Genomic DNA, 6464 nt, shown 5'->3' with positions numbered 1-6464 from the left:
CTGATGTCCACCTCAACCTCTGCTGTGAGACCAAGAAGTGTTTGCCATCCTCACATGTCCCTGCAGCCATTTGCATCCTCCTGCTTGCTCTCTTCTATGCAGCCACTTTGCCTGCTCTTTAGAGAGCACAGAGCCTTGTAGCACCTTTATGTTGCAGGAGCCATTTGGTGTGTACCCAACCTAAAGCACTCTAATATCCCCTGCTACAAATTTCTCTTCCTCCTCAGGTCTGCCATCTACTGCCTTCAGCCTCCAACTTTCACACCCATTCAAAGCTCTGCTTGTGCCAAAAGAGACCTCATTACCAGCTCTGCACATGCCTCCCCTTGGAAATGTTCCTAACACATAGCAGTAATGAATGGCCCAACCTCAGTCTTTTACAGATATATTTGGAATATTCCCCACTTTCACACTCAGTAAAACCTAACAAAGCCCACATTTGACCTCTGTGTTACCGATTATTCAGTACAAGGTCTAATAGGTACCGTATGTTCCACAGAGACATAAATGTCAAAGAGGGAGAAGAATGGTTTAGGTTGGCCCAAGGCAGTGTAGCAACAAGACCTTGGGTGGAAATGAGCATAAGGAGATTACCTTGGCTATCTGTAAGTTGATGGACTAAGAGATAGAAGCTTTCTGAGGTGTTCCACAGAAGAGTGGGGAGGATGGGTTGCAGAGAATAACTCCGTCTGAGCATGATTAGGATGGACTGGCAATTACCTTCTGAGGCTTCAGGTCACTATGGGAATAACATACAGCCAGAGTGCTTTGGGCAGATACTCGCCTGCTGAACACACACACACACACACACACACACACAAAAAAAAAAAAAAAAAAAAAAAAAAAAAAAAAAAAAAAAAAAAAGTGTGCTCTGTCCATACTCCAAACTCAGGCTCAGTGTAATGAGCCACACAGTTACTGTGTGGGACATTGAGCCAGCTGCCAAACTCCCCTCTATCAGCCATGCATACAGGCAAGAAGAGATAATACCCCTTGGTATGTGTCCTCAACCTCCTCCTAGTAAAACTTACTACTGCAGCAGGCAATGGGACCATCAAGGTTTGTTCAAGAAGAGAGTTGATAATACAACCACACACCAGCTCCAGATTGGTTGTCACAAGGATTTTTCTGCCCAGAGGCAGTTCTCCCTATGCTGACTTTCCTTGACCCTTAGCTCTTGCTGGGGACAATGTCACCTGCTTCTCTGAAAAGCTCCTCTTCTCCTGATGTTTTCAATTACATTTAGAGTCGTAGCTTCAGTTCTGATCCTCTCTACCCTTCTCCTTGATTGGGATGGGTGCAKCTTTTAATCTGCCTTTCTCCTCCCACAGGCTTGGAAAACATCGCACAAATATTGGAYTGGGTCAAACTAACCACATTTGATTTGGGACAGGTCTGGGCCATTCACAGTGGTCACATCTTGCACTAGCTGGAGGCGATGCAATGGAAGAAGCTGAAATCACAGCGCTGGTCACCCTACCAGACCAAATCCTGCTGGCAGTGGGATGGAGCTGCCACATTGTCCTGAACAACTTGTGCAAGCTTGGGGTGAGTGGGAGAGGACAAACTGCATGGAACAGCAGTGACACTCCTGGCTTCAGGGTACGAGAAAAAGTCCTTAGCTACAGCTGCAGAAATGACCTTGCAGTGAGCTGGTTAGAGGTCCAGCTGAAGTCAGAGGCATGTAGTCAAATCAGCAGAGCGCTGAATAGGTCACACAGCACTAAAACCAAAACATTCCAGGGGAAAAAGCACACACACTTTTCTGGCTGGTACTTGAAATAACATTTATCTGTATATCAGCAAAGGCAGGGTTTGTAACACACTTGCTCCACTCCTGAACTCCCTGATAYGACTGCTTAACCAAGGGCGCAAACTGCAAGCTTACTTTAACTCTCTCTTTGCTCTCTCTCTCCGATTGAATGACTTACAAGTCTCTCCAAACTCCTCCTGGAGGTGAGCAGCAGTTGCACCAAGAGGACATTCTTGCAACAGATTGTTGCCTTGCTCTTGGACATTTTACTACAGCCAAATTTGATGGAGAAATTGTGGTCTGAAATACAGAATCACAGAGCATCTACCTCAAAGAGCCCCAGCAGAAAGGGTATCATTTGCTTTAGGCTGACTAATGCAGCGTTATTTATTAAATTGTAGGCCATGGGAGTTTATAGGCCTGTTTTGTATGTTACATAGTTGTACAGATTCCAAGTTACACATTCTTTTTCCTCATAAAAAGCATTCATCTTTATTAGAGCCTCAATGCTAAATACGTCAGCATCTCAGCTGCTCTCCAACATTTTTCTATTTATCTTCCATAGCATGGTTATTGCAAGTGGCTGGAAATGGGAAGAGGCTGATGGGGGTGGCATCTTTGTTGAAATAATGTATTTTAAGCTAGGTGCTTTACACAGAAAACTTTCATTCTCCTTCTGAGATCATCTCAGGGTTGTGGGCAAACTGTGAGGGCTACTTAAACACCATTTTAAGCATAGTTAATGTTCACAGAGTGCTTTGAAGATGAAAAGCAGCTGTGCTATCATTATATTGGCAGGACTGTGAATATGAAAGCCAAAATATAAAATGTGGAAAATGCAGCATAAAATGTCATTGAATCACTGATCTGGCCTTCTCGGGGCAAACTGAGTCTTGGCCTGCATGCCACTAATGTTAATGTGGCTTTTTGAGAGTAGATGACTTTATTCATTTGTTCTCTAGAAACTGACCCAAGTAGTCTAATAAAAGCATTTTAAAATGCATGTGTGAGTGGTTGCATGTGTGTGACTCTGTGTGTGTGTTATTTGTTTGTTTAAGATATTCCAGGAGAAAGCTTGRTGTTCTAGGTAGTCAACATTTCTTGCTCTTTTCTTTCATTTCCATTAATATTATGCAGGGGCTGACTTACTCTTTAAGAACGTTTTGGGTACATACACCTGGAGGACTGGAGTTGGTCACAGAAAATAAAGGCGAGGCATGATCTGAATGCCTTCTTCATGTCTGTTTAGGTCACATCCTCCTGCAGATAAGTTACTCTTCTTCCAACATTGCTCTATGCAATTGCATTTCAAAAGAGTGAGCAATTCCTGTGAGCCTTTGGTGGTGGAATTTGGTAATGCCTTTAAATCTGCTCTGTTCTTGTCTTCAGCAAAATGAAGTGACACCCAGGCCTGGTGACCCGCAGAAATCCWGGCTCCAGCACACCATTTGGGAGTCTTACTAGTGACTTCAGTGGGGGGCCTGGGTCTCCACTCAGGAGTTCACAGCACATCCCTGAGACCATGAAGATACAAAACTTTTCAGTCTCATATCCTGGCCCAGGGTCACAGCCATTTCTGGGATACGTTTCAGAAGGGTAAAGTTCTACAGAACAAATTTCCCCAGCTTGTTTGCAACTTATTCTCTCTGAAATAACTGCAGGAATTCCTAGGCCTTGTAATCAGCAGCTTTTCCCGACATAACACCAGGAACGTAGCTGACCCATTGCATTTTACTTAATGTATTTATCTATTGTTTCTCAGTTTGGATGTGCAATATCATTGTCACTGAGTTATAGATACTGCCACTGAGAATAGCTCGAAAAAGTTTAAGCTATTTATGGACACTGAAATGCTAGCTAAATAGAAAGACCAACTTTACAAGACCAAGCTTAAAAACAGGATATACAAACCCTTTATCTTGGGAAGCGTTTACCCCAGTGATCAGATGTTCCACTTCAGTATCCCGGTCAGGGAAATAAAAGCCTTACAGAAATAAAAAACAAAGCACAAACATTTAAGCTGTGCCCAGGAAGAATAAAGAAAATTGCTGTGCTAAAAGGGGGGGRAAATGTATTATTCAATGCACAGCCATACTCAGTGGGAGTGGACAATTTTAGCCAAGCACCCAAAAGAGAAAAAGGCCAGAGAGTTTACAGACGCAAACAGTAATCCACGGGACTGTAATTGTATATGGTGAGCACCTACGTAAAATGAAACCCACGATGAGCTGTCTCCGGTGGCTTCACTAGGAGGGCAAAGCCGTGACTCCTTCTGCACAAGGGACCACGCAACTGCGGATTTTAGCAGCAACCACCTTCTCCCAGAAAGGGGAGATGCTGGGTTTCCCTGGCAGGYTTTTCCTGCCGGCTGCTGCTCAGCCCTGCCCCGAGCAGGCCCAGCCAAGCRTGCACGGAGCTGCAGCACTTGTGCCTCCTCGCCTTCACCACACCAGAGTGAATTAGCTCCCCTTGGAAGGCYGTGTTTCAGTGTAACGAGGAAGCAACCCTCAGTCACGTAAAAGGAATTTGGYCCTGGATGAAGACACCCCTCCCCTTTCAAGGAAGAAGAAACCCTGCAATTTGGAGCTGGCACAGAGCTGGCACATTCCTCGTCGGGGCGCGCCGGGAGCCTTCAGGCAGGTGCTGCACACAGGCGCGCTCAAGCAAATACCTTGTAATGAGGGTGCCGCTGTGGAGCGCAGAAGCCCCAGCTGCGGCTCACGGTGCAAGGACGAGGCAGTTGTCTTCCTCGGTGCTAAGAATAGGAGCGACGTGACGGAGTTAGCACAAAATGCGGCGAACCACAGCAGCGCAACTGCTTGACATAGCATGTCTGGGGGCTGCAGGCAGCTGCAAGGCGACGGGCTGGTCCCACGCTGCACCAGCTGAGCAAACCCCATCCAGCAGCTCAGGCTGGTCAGAGAAAAAAAAATACTAGGGGAAAATTTGGATGAGGAGAAATGGGTTTGTGGTGTGTTTTTTTTTTTTTCTTCCTTAATGCGTTCCAAGAAAAGTGTACCCGGAGGGGGTTGTTTGCAGTCTCCTAATGTTGCGACAGCCCATTTTTTTTGTAGACTTTTGCTTCAGCACGAGAAGCAAGACAATGCAGGAAGCTCATCAAAAGGTGAAACTGGTTTGCCCTTCATCGCTGCAGCTAAGGCAGCTGACAAGGTAAATCATCAGCATTGCCGCTGGGGCACAGCTAATGCTAATAATTCCRACGGATTGAAAGCGGTATTAACAACACGGGGAATTTTGCTGTAAAATACACAGTTTTTTGAAGCTGAAAAGATCCTTGAAGACTTCAGGAGTAGCTTTCACACAGGTAGCATGCTCCCACCAGCTCCTACCTCTGCGCAGGCTGCGGGCTCCGTCCCGGCGGCGCGGGGACGTCTCGGGAGGAGGGRACACACGTAAGCCCGGCATGGGCACGTACCCTGAGCTCGGCATCCACCTCAACYTTCTCTTGTTGCTTCAGGTGTCTTCAGTGCGGTGGCCCAAGAAGCAGCACCCGTCTCTGGTGCAGCAGCCAACCTCCCAAACACGGCCCTTGTGCCGGGAGACACCGGCGGAGCCAGCCGCGTTTGGGACACTGCTGAGCATGGGCTGTCCCACATGTCTCAAGCAYGCTCGTCCACACCTCGTGTCCAGCCTGGCCGGCACAAAATGATCTAAAATACAGGGAAGCCTGTAGCCCCTCTTAGTTCTGCCCCTGGAAATTTGCACTTCTGAGGCTTCTGCTTTCCCAGAGGAGGCCACTTTGGGCGGGAGAAGGCGCCTCCTCACGGAGGGAGCTCCCTGAGGTGCCCGCCATTTTGTGGGGTCCCCCATTCTGTGAGGACTGCCATTTCCTGGCTGGATCTGGCATTAAAACAGGGAGCCGGTTCCGGAAGGTTCCCAGGACAGGCCGGTTCTAGAAGGTTCCCTGGGGAACGGCCGCTGAGCACAGGGCCGTCCTGCCACCCCGACGGTGTCCCTCRGCTGGGGCAGGCAGAAAGGACAGGGCAGAGCAAGGCCACGCCGCGCCAGAAGCCAGAGGGAAAGCTTTGCCCAGCAGAGGCTCCCGGCCTGCCAGTGAGGAACCGGTAAGGCTCCGCACTCTGGACTGGTGTGGGTCTGCAGGCACTCGTGTGACCAGCCTCGAGGAAAGCCGCGAGGCGGCCACTGCCACTGCCAGCCACACATCAGCGTCCGCAGGCAGCATGTCTACACAGCCGTGAGGGGTCCCGCACCTGCCCGGCCCCAGTCCCTGCACGGAGAAGCTGTCGGGCACCGGAGAAGGGCACTGCAAGCRTGCTGTTACTTTGGACCACTATTTTTCAGGGTCTTCTAATTCTTACGTACAACTGTTTTATCTCGGTGACCCACTTCTCCCTCACAGATTTCTCTTAGCCATGGTCAGACAGGCGATCCCTGCAAAACGAGAGCTGAACACGTTCCACCGAGCGGGCTCCCGAGGCGCCGGGCAGGCCTTCTCCTCCGCCACCCCCTAATGCTTTCTGGGGAGACTCCTCATTAGTTATGGTTTGTCACACTCCACTCGTAAACGCGCCTGCTACATTCGCTSTACAGCCCAAGCAGGCAGAAACTTCAGCTCTGAAAGCGCTATGTAATTAAAATATATAAAAAATGTGCGATAAAAAACCTGCCTGTTGCCTATAGAATCGAATAAAATTAGTTTAGCTCAGCCTCCCYCATCTTTCCTTATTGC

The sequence above is a fragment of the Rhea americana genome, unplaced genomic scaffold, assembly GCF_003343005.1.
Source record: "Rhea americana isolate MKP2758 unplaced genomic scaffold, rheAme1 scaffold_21, whole genome shotgun sequence".
Taxonomy (NCBI): Eukaryota; Metazoa; Chordata; class Aves; order Rheiformes; family Rheidae; genus Rhea; species Rhea americana.
Note: the sequence above shows the minus strand (reverse complement) of the source record.